General features: G+C 37.2%; 1 long non-coding RNA gene across 1 annotated transcript in view; it reads left to right on the top strand.

Annotated features, from left to right (window-relative positions):
* Positions 1–16,890, top strand: part of LOC115862005 (uncharacterized) — a 236,703-nt gene that overhangs the window by 180,953 nt on the left and 38,860 nt on the right. The gene's annotated exons all lie outside the window — the stretch shown is intronic.

Genomic DNA, 16,890 nt, shown 5'->3' with positions numbered 1-16,890 from the left:
TTATGACGATTATTGTGAGGTCAGGTGATTTTCCACTGAAACCAAGTGCAGAAGTCTCTTGAGTGTTGTGGCTTCCTGGTGTCATTTTAAAATAAAACCCATTTCATGGAATTGTAAAGATCAGTTAAAACGTATTTGAGAGAAGAAATCTGAAAACAACAAGGAACCATTGAAACACTGTTGTTATTTTTTCACTAGTCTGGAAGGCTAGAAATCAATACCTACTGAGGTTTAGCCTCTTTTCAGAATATATATCAGGATTTGGAAATTATTTGAGGTCAGTGTTTCCCAAAGACTGTTCTAAGGAGGTTATTTCCACGTGATGCAAGTACATGTTGTGGTTAAACATGTTTGGGAAACACAGTTAAACACAGCTTACGGAGAGCCTTCAGTTTGTTCATGTACACTCTCCAAGGGTGGGAGCCCCGTTTACCAGAATTCTTTGAACTTGGGCCCTTTATACTTAAAGAATCACTAAAGAGATAAATGCCTTCCAGAATCAACAGAACTTCATGTCCCATATTCAAAACATTAAAATCTGAACTAACAAAGAGATTATTGGTTCCTAGAAACGCCCTGTTACCTCTTTACTGATAACAAAACTTACTGATTAATATTTTACTGTGTAAATACTGTCGCCTCTTTCATCTGTATCTTAGCAGAACCCTTTCTAAATAGCCTTTTGTAATTTGTTGATTTATGATTACATAGTCCAACCTCACCTTTGCTGCTGAGAGCTGAGGGTCCTCCTCTCTGCTGACCATGGGGCAGGGATCTGACGGGGTTCATATGCATAAGGAATCCTGGTTTTGATGTGATGAGGAACTGGAGTGTGGAGTCTCCAACGTTTGGGTGAAAAACGGTCCCCTTTGTCCTCTGTAACACAGGTCTTGTAAGTGACAACATCTTTTTTAAAAAATCTGACAGTGCAGTAGGTTTTTCTACACCAAACAGGACTAGTATCCACAGACCTATCTTTTTTTTTTTTTTTTTTTTTTTTTGCGGTACGCGGGCCTCTCACTGCTGTGGCCTCTCCCGTTGCGGAGCACAGGCTCCGGACGTGCAGGCTCAGCGGCCGCGGCTCACGGGCCCAGCCGCTCCGCGGCACGTGGGATCCTCCCGGACCAGGGCACGAACCCGTGTCCCCTGCATCGGCAGGCGGACTCCCAACCACTGTGCCACCAGGGAAGCCCACAGACCTATCTTGAGAAATGCCATTTTATTCCAATGATACATCTTTTCAAATGAGAAAAATCAGTGCCAGAATAGGTAAGCTCTTTGCTCAAAGAAGACAGAAGCTGGCATCTCTGTGGGGGAGTAGTTATCAGTTTGGAAGGATCATAAGAAGTTTCCTCAGTTTGCTTGTTCTTTTCCAAAAGAAAATTGATATCCTCATTACTTAAAAGAGAAAGTGAGCCTAGAGCTTAAAGGATGAAATCATTATCTTTGACAGGCTGAAAATATCCAAACCGAAATTTGCCCAAATACAAATTTCTGTGCTGGAAAAGTAAAATAAAAACTGTCTCTAGCAGATTCTGGGAAGAATTTTTTTATATAGCTCCCCAAAATTTCTACCACTGTATAGTACCAGGCAATAAAGATGAGAGTGTGTATAGCACAGACTCACGAAGGAATGTGAAGTGAGCACAGCCATGGCTTCTGATGCCTGTGTTTGTGGGTCAGTAATACTTACAGGTCCCCATAGACCTGCAAGGGAAGCCCCCATTTATTTATTTAAATTAGTTTTACAATACTGTGTGGGGAAGCCTCCATTTTGAACACTATTGTTCATTCAGAAAAACTGATTATCTTGTTGAAACATATGAATTTTTTTTGCATTCTACTAGTCTCTTTTTTGTTTTCTTGCACAGAAAAATGATGATGAAGTACCATGCAAACTCCAGAGTTCTTTGATAATTCACAATCGAAGGTTTCTTTCTTTTAGGAAATGGAACAGTAATATGATGAGCCAGAGGTTAGCGAGGGGGACACAGTTGTTTCATTTGAAAATATTTAATTTAGCTATTTTAATAAGTAGGAATTTCCTACAGCAAAATTTTCAGGAAATGATATTTTTATTTTTGGGACAATGTTGCCCGCACTTCTCTCCTCCAGTCTGAGCAGCATCTTCATAGATGAATGATCAGTTCGGATGGGGCTTTAACAATAATGGGCACATGTAAAAGACACATCCTTAAATTAGAACTTAAGCCAGTCCACCTCTTTACTCCCTTTGTTGGCTGATGATTCATGTTCATTTCATTATCTCAGTTTTAATGCACTCGCCGTCAGGAACTTTGTTTAAACTGAGCTCTGAGAAAGATCTGCCAGCGAAGTTGATTTCCTGACTCTGATGCTGAAACATCTGATGACACAGACAAAAATTCTCCGGAATATTCTCAGCCTGACAACACTAGGAAAGGATATTCTGTTGATATATTGCATTGGCCAGAAAGTTTGTTTGGGTTTTCTGTATCATCTTATGGAAAAACCCGAACAAACTTTTTGGCCAAGCCAATATTGTCTCCGAGAGCAGGGCTTAGGTCTCGAATTTCAGGACTTACTGCTTGATTCTGTGAGAAGACATTCTGCAAGAATTTGTTACCCTCTACAGCATCTCCACTCCTCAAGCCAGTGGTTTCTCTCTGTGGCACCACCATTCTTCCAGAGACACACTATGGGACCCCTCTTTCACTCTTCCCTATCTGCTATTCCATTTAGTTTGTGTATTAGTTTATTCATCATACATTTGTTGAGAAGTTGTTACGCTCTCTAATACTGTTTCGGGCTAAGAGAAAAACTTAGAAATTAAGAAAACATTTTCGAGGACAGAATAGAGCAAAGACTTTGATCACAATAAATCAGAACAACTGCAAATGTTTCGAGTTCATCCTCATGCCCAGCGAAAGTTCATTTAGCTTTGGTTCTGACCATTAGTACTTGATTTTTGGCTTCCTACACAGAACGTTAACCCTTTATATATTGAAATAGTCCTTTTGTATGATTAACTACTTCAGGTGCAGCTAATTCTCAATCTTTTACATGTATCAAAGAAATCAACACTTAAAAGTTTTCTCTTACAGATCAAGTGGCAGAACATATTTCATACATCCTTCTGGTTTTACAAACCGCAATGTTAAGAAATAGAAAAACTTGAGTTCTTCTGCACTGAAATAAATAACACTGTTTAGTGCATTCTTCATGACCAGTGCTTCCTTAGCAGAATACTGTAAAACAACTCAGAAGAACTCTTTGCAAACTGGGCTGCACAATACCATCTTAAAACATTAATTTTATTTTACAGATTAGTACATGACACTGTCAATTACTCAGATTTCTATGGGTGCACAACACTAATGCCAATAGTAGATTTAGACCTTAGAAATATATTTATTAGAGGAGAAATATTCATGAAACATTGATAAACTTTGATATTTCAGTTTTGAGAGTTATATTAATTTCTTATTCCAAACCATTATAGACTAGTAACTTAATTCAAGGGAATATTCTACATTATTTGTTGATATATATGAATTTATAAACCATGGGATGTCAGTCACAAGAATTTAAGCATTCTTACAGGTTACTATATTTTATTTGCAGGATCACTGAAATGTTAATATACTTATTAAGCACAGTGAAACATATACTTTTATTCCTTGAGTCACTATTTCTTTGGGACTATAGCTATAAGTTTATATTTATTTTCAAATAGATTTTTTAACAACTTTATTGGAGTATAATTGCTTTACAATGGTGTGTTAGTTTCTGCTTTATAACAAAGTGAATCAGTTATACATATACATATGTCCCCATATCTCTTCCCTCTTGTGTCTCCCTCCCTCCCACCCTCCCTATCCCAGCCCTCTAGGTGGTCACAAAGCACAAAGCTGATCTCCCTGTGCTATGTGGCTTCTTCCCACTAGCTATCTATTTTACGTTTGGTAGTGTATATATGTCCACGCCACTCTCTCACTTTGTCCCAGCTTACCACTCTCCCTCCCCATGTCCTCAAGTCCATTCTCTATGGGCTTTTAAACATTGTCTCTCATTTCTACTACATTTCACTGGATAACTCCTCCCTTCCCCTTTTTGGATTTTCAAAAGGAATATATTTATTTTTATTGAGGTAAACTTTTTTTTTTAATTTTTGAATTTTATTTTATTTATTTTTTTATACAGCAGGTCCTTATTAGTCATCAGTTTTATACAAATCAGTGTATACTTGTCAATCCCAATCACTCAATTCATCACACCACCACCACACCCCCCCCCCACCGCTTTCCCCCCTTGGTGTCCGTATGTTTGTTCTCTACATCTGTGTCTCTATTTCTGCCCTGCAAACCAGTTCATCTGTACCCTTTTTCTAGGTTCCACATATATGCGTTAATATACGATATTTGTTTTTCTCTTTCTGGCTTACTTCACTCTGTATGACAGTCTCTAGATCCATCCATGTCTCAACAAATGACCCAATTTCGTTCCTTTTTATGGCTGAGTAATATTCCATTGTATATACGGACCACATCTTCTTTATCCATTCGTCTGTTGATGGGCATTTAGGTTGCTTCCATGACCTGGCTATTGTAAATAGTGCTGCAGTGAATATTGGGGTGCATGTGTCTTTTTGAATTGTGGCTTTCTCTGGGTATATGCCCAGTAGTGGAATTGCTGGATCATATAGTAATGATCTATTTTTAGCTTTTTAAGGAACCTCCATACTGTTCTCCATAGTGGCTGTATCAATTTACATTCCCACCAGTAGTGCAAGAGGGTTCCCTTTTCTCCACACCCTCTCCAGCATTTGTTGTTTGTAGATTTTCTGATGATGCCCATTCTAACTGGTGTGAGGTGATACCTCATTGTAGTTTTGATTTGCATTTCTCTAATAATTAGTGATGTTGAGCAGCTTTTCATGTGCTGCTTGTCCATCTGTATGTCTTCTTTGGAGAAATGTCTATTGAGGTCTTCTGCCCATTTTTGGATTGGGTTGTTTGTTTCTTTAATATTGAGCTGCATGAGCTGTTTATATATTTTGGAGTTTAATCCTTTGTCCGTTGACTAGTTTGCAAATATTTTCTCCCATTCTGAGTGTTGTCTTTTCGTCTTGTTTATGGTTTCCTTTGCTGTGCAAAAGCTTTTAAGTTTCATTAGGTCCCATTTGTTTATTTTTGTTTTCATTTCCATTACACTAGGAGACGGATCAAAAAAGATCTTGCTGTGATTTATGTCAAAGAGTGTTCTTCCTATGTTTTCCTCTAAGAGTTTTATAGTGTCCAGTCTTATATTTAGGTCTCTAATCCATTTTGAGTTTATTTTTGTGAATGGTGTTAGGGAGTGTTCTAATTTCATTCTTTTCCATGTAGCTGTCCAGTTTTCCCAGCACCACTTGTTGAAGAGACTGTCTTTTCTCCATTGTATATCCTTGCCTCCTTTGTCATAGATTAGTTGACCATAGGTGCGTGGGTTTACCTCTGGGCTTTCTATCTTGTTCCATTGATCTATGTTTCTGTTTTTGTGCCAGTACCATATTGTCTTGTTTACTGTAGCTTTGTAGTATAGTCTGAATTCAGGGAATCTGATTCCACCAGCTCCGTTTTTTTCCCTCAAGACTGCTTTGGCTATTCGGGGTCTGTTGTGTCTCCACACAAATTTTAAGATTTTTTGTTCTAGTTCCGTAAAAAATGCCATTGGTAATTTGATAGGGATTGCATTGAATCTGTAGATTGCTTTGGATAGTAGAGTCATTTTGACAGTATTGATTCTTCTAATCCAAGAACATGGTATGTCTCTCCATCTGTCGGTATCATCTTTAATTTCTTTCATCAGTGTCTTATAGTTTTCTGCATACAGGTCTTTTGTCTCCCTAGGAAGGTTTATTCCTAGGTATTTTATTCTTTGTGTTGCAGTGGTAAATGGGAGTGTTTCCTTAATTTCTCTTTCACATTTTTCATCATTAGTGTATAGGAATGCAAGAGATTTCTGTGCATTAATTTTGTATCCTGCAACTTTACTAAATTCATTGATTAGTGCTACTAGTTTTGTGGTAGCATCCTTAGGATTCTCTATGTATAGTATCATGTCATCTGTAAACAGTGACAGTTTTACTTCTTCTTTTCCAATTTGTATGCCTTTTATTTCTTTTTCTTCTCTGATTGCGGTGTCTAGGAATATGTTGAATAATAGTGGTGAGAGTGGACATCCTTGTCTTGTTCCTGACCTTAGAGGAAATGCTTTCAGTTTTTCACTATTGAAAATGATGTTTGCTGTGGGTTTGTCATATATGGCCTTTATTTGTTGAGGTAGGTTCCCTCTATGCCCACTTTCTGGAGAGTTTTTATCATAAATGGGTGTTGAATTTTTTCAAAAGCTTTTTCTGCATCTATTGAGATGATCATATGGTTTTTATTCTTCAATTGGTTAATATGGTGTATCACATTGACTGATTTGTGTATATCGAAGAATCCTTGCATCCCACTTGCATCAAGTGGGATAAATCCCACTTGATCATGGTGTATGATCCTTTTAATGTGTTGTTGGATTCTGTTTGCTAGTATTTTGTTAAGGATTTTTGTATCTCTATTCATCAGTTATATTGGTCTGTAATTTTCTTTTTTTGTAGTATCTTTGTCTGGCTTTGGTATCAGGGTGATGGTGGCCTCATAGAATGAGTTTGGGAGTGTTCCTTCCTCCACAATTTTTTGGAAGAGTTTGAGAAGGATAGGTGTTAGCTCTTCTCTAAATGTATGATAGAATTCACTTGTGAACCCATCTGGTCCTGGACTTCGGTTTGTTGGAAGATTTTTAATCACAGCTTCAATTTCATTACTTGTGATTGGTCTCTTCATATTTTCTATTTCTTCCTGGTTCAGTCTTGGAAGGTTATACCTTTCTAAGAGTATGTCCATTTCTTCCCGGTTGTCCATTTTATTGGCATAGAGTTGCTTGTACTAGTCTCTTAGGATGCTTTGTATTTCTGCGGTGTCTGTTGTAACTTCTCCTTTTTCATTTCTAATTTTATTGATTTGAGTCCTCTCCCTCTTTTTCTTGATGAGTCTGGCTAATGGTTTATCAATTTTGTTTATCTTCTCAAAGAACCAGCTTTTAGTTTTATTGACCTTTGCTATTGTTTTCTTTGTTTCTATTTCATTTATTTCTGCTGTGATCTTTATGATTTCTTTCCTTCTGCTAACTTTGGGTTTTGTTTGTTCTTCTTTCTCTAGTTCCTTTAGGTGTAGGAGACCTACACCTAAGTTGTTTATTTGAGATTTTTCTTGTTTCTTGAGGTAGGCTTGTATAGCCATAAACTTCCCTCTTAGAACTGCTTTTGCTGCATCCCATCGGTTTTGGATTGTCATGTTTTCAATGTCATTTGTCTCTAGGTATTTTTTGATTTCCTCTGATTTCTTCAATGATACCTTGATTATTTAGTAACGTATTGTTTAGCCTCCATGTGTTTGTGTTTTTTACATTTTTTTCCCCTGTAATTCATTTCTAATCTCATAGCGTTGTGGTCAGAAAAGGGGCTTGATATGATTTCAATTTTCTTAAATTTACTGAGGCTTGATTTGTGACCCAAGATGTGATTTATCCTGGAGAATGTTCCATGCGCACTTGAGAAGAAAATGTAATACGCTGTTTTTGGATGGAATGTCCTATAAATATCAATTAAATCTATCTCGTCTGTTGTGTCATTTAAAGCTTCTGTTTCCTTATTTATTTTCATTTTGGATGATCTGTCCATTGGTGTAAGTGAGGTGTTAAAGTCCCCCATTATTATTGTGTTACTGTTGGTTTCCTCTTTTACAGCTGTTAGCAGTTGCCTTATGTATTGCTGTGCCCCTATGTTGGGTGCATATATATTTATAATTATTATATCTTCTTGGATTGATCCCTTGATCATTATGTAGTGTCCTTTCTTGTCTCTTGTAACATTCTTTATTTTAAAGTATATTTTATCTGATATGAGTATTGCTACTCCAGCTTTCTTTTGATTTCCATTTGCATGGAATATCTTTTTCCATCCCCTCACTTTCAGTTTGTATGTGTCCCTAGGTCTAAAGTGGGTCTCTTGTAGACAGCATATAGATGGGTCTTGCTTTTGTATCCATTCAGCAAGCCTGTGTCTTTTGGTTGGAGCATTTAATCCATTCACGTTGAAGGTAATTATCGATATGTATGTTCCTATGATCATTTTGTTAATTGTTTTCGGTTTGTTTTTGCAGGTCCTTTTCTTCTCTTGTGTTTCCCACTTAGAGAAGTTCCTTTAGCAGTTGTTGTAGAGCTGGTTTGGTGATGCTGAATTCTCTTAGCTTTTGCTTGTCTGTAAAGCTTTTGATTTCTCCATCAAATCTGAATGAGATCCTTGCTGGGTAGAGTAATCTTGGTTGTAGGTTCTTCCTTTTCATCACTTTAAGTAAATCATGCCCCTCCCTTCTGGCTTGTAGAGTTTCTGCTGAGAAATCAGCTGTTAACCCTATGGGAGTTCCCTTGTATGTTATTTGTCATTTTTCCCTTGCTGCTTTCAAGAATTTTTCTTTGTCTTTAATTTTTGCCAGTTTGATTACTATGTGTCTTGGTGTGTTTCTCCTTGGGTTTATCCTGTATGGGACTCACTGCACTTCCTGGACTTGGGTGATTATTTCCCTTCCCATATTAGGGAAGTTTTCAGCTAAAATCTCTGCAAATATTTTCTCTGGTCCTTTCTCTTTCTCTTCTCCTTCTGGGACCCCTATAATGTGCATTTTATTGCATTTAATGTTGTCCCAGAGGTCTCTTAGGCTGTCTTCATTTCTTTTCATTCTGTTTTCTTTATTCTGTTCCACAGCAGTGAATTCCACCATTCTGTCTTCCAGGTCACTTATCCATTCTTCTGCCTCAGTTATTCTGCTATTGATTCCTTCTAGTGCATTTTTCATTTCAGTTATTGTATTGTTCATCTCTGTTTGTTTGTTCTTTAATTCTTCTAGGTCTTTCTAAAACATTTCTTTCATCTTCTTGATCTTTGCCTCCATTCTTTTTCAGAGGTCCTGGATCATCTTCACTATCATTATTCTGAATTCTTTTTCTGGAAGGTTGCCTATCTCCACTTCATTTAGTTGTTTTTCTGGGGTTTTACCTTGTTTCTTCATCTGGTACATAGTCCTCTGCCTTTTCATCTTGTCTATCTTTCTGTGAATGTGGTCTTTGTTCCACAGGCTGCAGGATTGTAATTCTTCTTGCTTCTGCTGTCTGCCCTCTGGTGGATGAGGCTATGTAAGAGGCTTGTGCAGGTTTCCTGATGGGAGGGACTGGTGGTGGGTAGAGCTGGGTGTTGCTCTGGTGGGCAGAGCTCAGTAAAACTTTTATCTGCTTGACTGCTGGTGGGTGGGGCTGGGTTCCCTCCATGTTGGTTGTTTGGCCTGAGGCAACCCAACACTGGAGCCTACCTGGGCTCTTTGATGGGGCTAGTGGCGGACTCTGAGAGGGCTCACGCCAAGGAGTACTTCCCAGAACTTCTGCTGCCAGTGTCCTTGTCCCCACGGTGAGCCACAGCCACCCCCCGCCTCTGCAGGAGACCCTCCAACACTAGCAGGTAGGTCTGGTTCACTCTCCCCTGGGGTCACTTCTTCCCCTGGGTCCCACTGTGCACACTACTTTGTGTGTGCCCTCCAAGAATGGAGTCTCTGTTTCCCCCAGTGCTGTTGAAGTCCTGCAATCAAATCCCACTAGGCTTCAAAGTCTGATTCTCTAGGAATTCCTCCTCCCATTGCTGGACCCCCAGGTTGTGAAGCCTGATGTGGGGCTCAGAACCTTCTCTCCAGTGGGTGGACTTCTGTGGTATAAGTGTTCTCCAGTCTGTGAGTCACCCACCCAGTAGTTATGGGGTTTGATTTTACTCTGATTGTGCCCCTCTTACCATCTCATTGTGACTTCTCCTTTGTCTTTGGATATGGGGTATCTTTTTTGGTGAGTTCCAGTGTCTTCCTGTCAATGATTGTGCAGCAGCTAGTTGTGATTCTGGTGTTCTCACAAGAGGGAGTGAGAACATGTCCTTCTACTCCACCATCTTGGTTCAGGCTTTTCTCAAGGTAAACTTCTTATAATGTACAGATCTTAAGTACATAGTTCAATGAGCTTTGACAGATGTCTACATCCACATAACCACTATTCCAGTCAGGACACAGAGCATTTCCATCACTCCAGAAAATTCTTTCTCCAAGTTCTTGTCAATTCTTGCTCCCATAGGCATCCACATTTATGATTTCTATAGGTATACGTTATTTTTGCCTGCTCTTGAACTTCATATAAACTGAATCATAAAATATGCATTCTTTCTTTTTTCTGACTTCATCTGTATAATATCTGTTTGTAGGATTCAAGCATGTTATTGCATGTATCACTAGTTGTTTCTTTTTTGTTACTGAGTAACATCCTGTTGAATCAATATACCATAATTTATTTTACCAGCTTCCTGTTGATTAATTTTTTGATTATTTCTAGTTTTTGACTATTACAAATAAAGTTCATATAAACAGTCTTTTATAAGCCCTTAGGTATAAATACTTAGAATTGGAACTGTTGGATTACATATTAGGTATATATTTAACACTTTAATAAAAGGACAATTTTTCAAATTGATTGAGTCATATTACAGTCCCCTTGAGTGAAGTAGAGTTCCACCTGCTTCACATCTTTGCCAGTATTTGGTGTTCATGGCGTATAAAGTGGTTTATCATTGTGAATTTAGTTTCTGTTTTTATAATGATTTAAGATGTTCAACATCTTTTTATGGGCTTATTGAACATTTATTTATCTTATTTTCGTGAATGTCTGTTCAAGTTTTACCCATTTTTTAATCGCATTTCATGTATTATTCAATTGTAAGTGTTCTCTATTGGATTCTGGATACAAGTGCTTTGTTGGACACTTGTGCTGAGAATGTTTTCTCTCAGTCTGGACTTTGGTTTTCATCTTTGTAAGAGTATCACTGGAGAAGCAGAATTTTTGAATTTGATGAAGTCCAAATTATATATATATATATTTTTTCTTTTTTTGTTTCTGTTTAGTGTTTTTGATATTCACTAAGAAATCTTTGCCTACCTCAAGTTTGTGAAAACATTCTGTTTTCCTCTGGGAAGCCTTAGAGGTTTAGCTTTTAAATTGCTCGTCATATCAATGATCATCTGAACATCATTTTGGGGTGTGAATTTTAACACTGTATTTTGAAGTCCTGTTATTAAATAAATCACTTTTAGGATTTTTTAAGTATTTCTGATGAATTGTCCCATTTATCATTATTTTTGGTAATACTTCTTTCTTTTTTTTTTTTTCTCTGAATTGTATACTTCTTTCTTGAAATCTATGTTGTTTGATGTTTCTATAGTCACACTCTCTCTCTACTTATTGTTTGGTAGAATGGTTTATAATTTTTGTCTTTTTGCTTTCAATCTGTGTCTTTATATGTGGTATACGACTCTTACATTTTTATTCAGTCTGACAATTTTTGTCATTTAATTATTTTGTTTATTTAAATTTAATGGAACTATTGATATGATTCCATTTAAGGCTGCAGTCTTGCTATTTGGCTTCTCGTTGTTCCATTTGTTTCTTCGATTTTTCTTTTCCTATTTTCTGCATCATTTTTCATCACTCAAATAATGTTTTATTATTTCATTTTAATTTCTATGTCAGATTTTTACTTATATGTTTTTGTTTTTATTTTTTAATAGGTTGCACTAGGACATAAAATACAGTTTAATTGGAATTGATATGTATCACCTTATGTAGAATAAAAGAACCTTAAAAAATATAATTCCTTTTACCCACTTTATCCTATAATTTGCTTCTACAAATATTAGAAAACCCACAATGTAATATTATTTTTGCTGTAAAATTCAGTGTTTTTTTTTTAAGAAATAGAGAAAAAATAGACAGGCTTTTCTATTTGCCCACATACTTACCATTTTCAGTATTCTCTATCTTTTTGTATCACCTTCCGTTTCCATTTGTTATCATTTCTATTCAGTTTGAAGAACTTCTTTTAGAAGTTTTTAGAGCTCTGACCTGCTTGCTACTAAGTCTCTGAGCTTTTATTTTTCTGAAAAACATCTTTATGTTTTTTTTTACCTTAAGAGCAATGGGATGCTATTGGAGGGGTTAAGCAGGGGAGTAAAACCATCATTTAATTTTTCTAAAGATACACATTACAAGGATAACTAGTCGAGCACAGGTTGGAGATGGGACAACATGATGCACCAGGTCAGGATGAGTTAGACAAGGCAAGGCTAGGCAAGGACAAGGGTAGAAGTGCGAGAGATGGAGACACAGCCTTTTAATTATGACTTGGGCTTATTAAACTGTCCTGAGGAGAGGACACAAACATTCTGGTCCCAAACAAAGTCTAAGCCCCCCTGTGAATTAACAAATTGACATTCTGACTTATCAGCATATTTTACATTTTCGGAAGTTAAACAAGTTCTAATCACATGTGAGTAAACAGACAAAAATCAAATGCTCTGCACAATTAAAGATCAAAGCCAGGAGTCGTGGTCTAAATCTATTCACCTTTTTTACTTTGACTACAATAAATAAATTTAAGCTAGCCCTCTATAAACTCTGGCATAGGAATACTTATGCATTGATAGAAAATGAAGCATTCTGTTATGTGCCTGTTGTCTAACAATAGAGTCCAGGCCAGATAATAATTATTGTCCAGTTTTTACAATAGCTGACATCAGTGCAAGAAATATTTATTCCTCTGGTAACTAATTACTAGATATTACCATTACCATTCATATGTAAACTTAGTGAGTTATATGAGTAGCATGTGTGTTAACCATAACAAAAAAAAAATAGAAAATTTAAAGCATTTCTTCTTCATTTCTCTCTTATACCCTTCAAAATGGGGTGGGAAAGCCAGGGAGTGAAAGTATCCCAGTTTTTCACAAAGAACCCTCTTGTCAAGGAAACTCTCATACAGTAAATCTTAACTGTGGCTGATATTACCCCTAGAAAGTGTTTGGGAAAGTATAGAGGCATTTAGTTACATTAACTAGGGGAGGCTACGAGTAGTTTAGTAGATGAATAACAGGAATCCTAAGCATCCTGGAATGCATTGGACTATCCCACACAGTAAAGAGTTATCCTACCCCAAATACCAATGGAGCCCCTGTTGCCATATAGGGTGGGGGTGATGTTGACCTCTTCTTTGAATCCTCCACTGTACTTAGCACAATATTTTATACTATAGTTATTGGCTATTCTATTTTGTGTTGTATTTTAAAAATAAATGAACTATTCAAAACATTTGGGTAATGTGTTATGAAACATGCAGGGATTTATATCTCTGACCCAGTAGGAATATAAAGATTTCATTTTGGTTGGCCATTCCATAATTTATAGTTAGAACCAATTCTTCCACCCATTTCGTGCCCTGTTTAAAGTGAATTATTTCTCTTCTTTGTAAAAATGGCCTGATCCTTTTTATTTAAGCATGGTACATGCATCATAAATTAATGCTGACCTTACCCAATATAGCCAAGAATACAATAGAATTACTGGAGTCTCTTTATTCTTATGGAATTGCTATGTAATCTGTTGTATGGCTTAATATTCCATTAGCCAAATTATTCTTAGTGTCTACATTCATTAAGTAGAAGAAAGAAGGTTTAATCTGTTCTGCTTCTCTTCTCCATATTATTCATGTACTAAAAAGGTAAAATACCCTTGGATATTTTTTTCTAGTTCATAAGTTTCCTTTACACAAGGGTACAGAGTAGCGTATGTGGGACTGTGTAGGCTTAAAAATAGTTTAACTCATATAGTCATCTGTTTTCATTCCACAATCAAATATTGTATTTCTAGAATATTATAGTTGTTCTGCTACATACTGGAGGTATACATACTATTAAGAGAGTTTCTACTCATAAGACCTTAAAATTTAAAGGGGGAGACAGGCAGTTGAGTGTGATAAAGAGATATGTGTTCTGTGAGAAGAGTAGGCTCAGTTCCTAAATGAGGTCCGAGGAAAGGATTAGCCAGTTCGACCAAAGTGTGTGTGTGTGTGTGTGTGTGTGTGTGTGTGTGTGTGTGTGGTGGTGGGGAGACAGTTTTGGGAAATACCTCAGTGAGATGATGACACTTGAGCTGGACCTTGAAAGATGAGTGGATATTAAGTAAGCAGGGAAAGAGGAAGGAAAAAGAGGAAGAGGAAAATAGCTAAGCAAAGGCAAAGAGGCAAGAAGCAGTGAGGCACTTTCATGCATCTGAAGCCCATTTCTCAGATCTTGATAGTGGTGGTTAGGAAATATGGCTGGAGAGATGGGTTGACAAAGCCCTGTACATGAAGCTATGGAGTTTGAAATATATACTGTCAGCTACACAGTGGTTCTCAAAGTGTAGTTTCGATGTAGCATCAACACCACCAAATGGGAACTTATTAAAGATGTTCGTTATCAACCCCACCCCAAACCAACTGATTCAGAAATTCTGGGGGTGGGGCCCAACAATCGGTGCTTCAACAAACCTTCTAGGTGATTGAAGCATGCTAAAGTTTGAGAACCACTGGGCTAAGAGAAGCCCCTAAACGGCCTTAAGCTGGTGATAATATGTTCAAATCAGTGTTTTAAAAGATTACTTTAGTGAAAATTTGATTAGAGGGAGATAAAATGAACAGAGAGACCATTTGTGAGTACATGTTGACCATCACGAGACCTTAAGACATGCAGGTATGAAATATCAGAAAGGAAAGAGAGAGGTGGAGAAGTTACAAAGGACATATAAAGAGGAAGAATCAACAGGATTTGATTCAAAGAAAAGAGAAGATCCTGATCGATACCATACTTCTCCCTTTAATGACTTGATGTTGGAAAGTGGTACTCTTCATAAGATGGAGAGTGCAGAAGGGGGAACACTTCTGTTTCAAATATGTTGAAGTTGAACTTCCTGCATCATAGTTGAGCAGAAATATTGAATAGGCGGCTGGGTATATAAGCATGAAGCTCTAGAATGAGTCCTGGGCTGAAAATGGAGATGGGGAAGTCTTTAGCTATTTTAGGTGACTGATGGTGTATGGGTAGGACAGTGTGTTGAATAAAAAGAGAGGATAAGCCATTTAATGCTTCAGGGTCTTTTGTGGGCTAGACAGAAAAGGAAGCACCTTCTCATGTGACTGAGAATAAATGGTCCACTATTTGGTGAGATTAGAGGAGAACCAGGAGAGTGTATAATCCTGGAGACCAAAGGGAGAGAGAATTTCAGGAGGAAGGTATTGGTCATCAGTGCCAAATTATGGAAAGATGAAAGCCCAGAAGTTTTTTTGTTTTGATTTTAGGAGATCATTGGTAGCCTTGGTCAGGACAGTTTCTCCAGTACAGAGAGGATAGTTTTTCTTGAATCTCTGGTCCAGCAAGGACAGCAGACTTCCCATTTTAGACAAAGTTGCCAGTTTTATATATTTCTAAAATCATTGAAGTGTTTAAGAAGCCAATGATCAGCATTCACATGAAGTTGCCAGCTGAACCAAGTAAAGTAGAGAAGATTTAATGTCTTGAGAAGAGAGGATATAATTCCCCCTAAATAGAAGAAGGTGCAGTGGAGGTACTGGAATGTGAGATGTAGGGATGGGTGAGACTTACATCTTCACCAGGCAGAACTAACATCATAGCAGAGTGAACATAAGACACCAGCCCTTGAGTCACAGGAGGAAATATGAGATGCCTCTGCAGCTGGGGCTTCAAGCTGATAACAGGAAAAAGCTGATAACAGGAAAAAGCATACATAGAGAAGGGTATAATAATCAGCATATATAAAGTATATATGTATATAAAGCAGGAATAATCACTTTTTCATTTGCCTATCTTATTCCCAAGGAGCAAAGGTAAGACTTTGATCTCTTCCCTAACAAGAGTTCAAAACCCTGGAATAAAGATGATATAGGTCCTCTAGTTGCTGATGCTGACTTCTGCCATTACCCTGGCTGTTAAGTTTAAACTTAAATTAAATCTGAAAATTTCACTCTAGTCAAAACCTTAAAGACTTGTGTGACTGGAAGACCTGGATGGCCAGGAAGTTTGGGCTTTGTTGAACTTGTGCTCTTGGCCTACGGTGGCCATGGTCATTAACTGGAATGAAATAGTGTCTGTCTTTTTTTCTTTTTTTAAACATGAACCATGAAAATGTATTGCGCTTTAATCTTTGAAGTAAATGTACTGAAGACAGGAACACCTCTCGTTGATTGCCATGGAAAGCCATAATTTTAATTTTAAAGTGCCTTTTTACCCTGTAATAACTTGTACCCACTGCCCTAACCCCCAACAAGGGCAGGAATCAAGTCGATTAATAAACTGAGATGAAATAAAATAGTCTAAGACTGTTCTCTGGCTTCTTATTTTTAGGACTGGGTTAGAAAGAAACTTGTCCCTGGAGTTTGGGAGAATTAGTTCATGGTACCCAATAGCATTAAACACTTAATTGGCTTCTGGTCTAATTCTGGGTATCTGAGACAGATTCTATTTAATAATTTAGGCTCCATTATTTTAGGATTGTATTGAAATGACCTTTGACTATCTGGGGTATGTATCTCCTAGAAAATCCCTGTATCTCTGAGCTTCAAACGTTCATACTTGCCATACCATACCGTCTGGCTCATTTTGACAATAAAGCATAATTTCCATTTATCATATTCCCCTGCCATTCCTGTCTTACTAGCATAAGTGGAAATATTCAAGTACCAAGTCACACAGTTTATCCCTCCTCTTAAGAAATTACTTTTTTATGGAAAAGTCATATTGATTTAGAATAAAGAAAGGATTTGGATTATAGAGAAGTTTTTGGGAAAAAGTTCAGAGGAAATTCTACCAAGTTTTTATTTTGCCAAGAACTTAGTAACAAAGAGGATATATTTATAGA

Source organism: Globicephala melas, chromosome 4, assembly GCF_963455315.2.
Source record: "Globicephala melas chromosome 4, mGloMel1.2, whole genome shotgun sequence".
NCBI classification, from domain to species: domain Eukaryota; kingdom Metazoa; phylum Chordata; class Mammalia; order Artiodactyla; family Delphinidae; genus Globicephala; species Globicephala melas.
The sequence above is the reverse complement of the archived record's forward strand: the minus strand, read 5'-3'. Positions and strand labels throughout refer to the sequence as shown.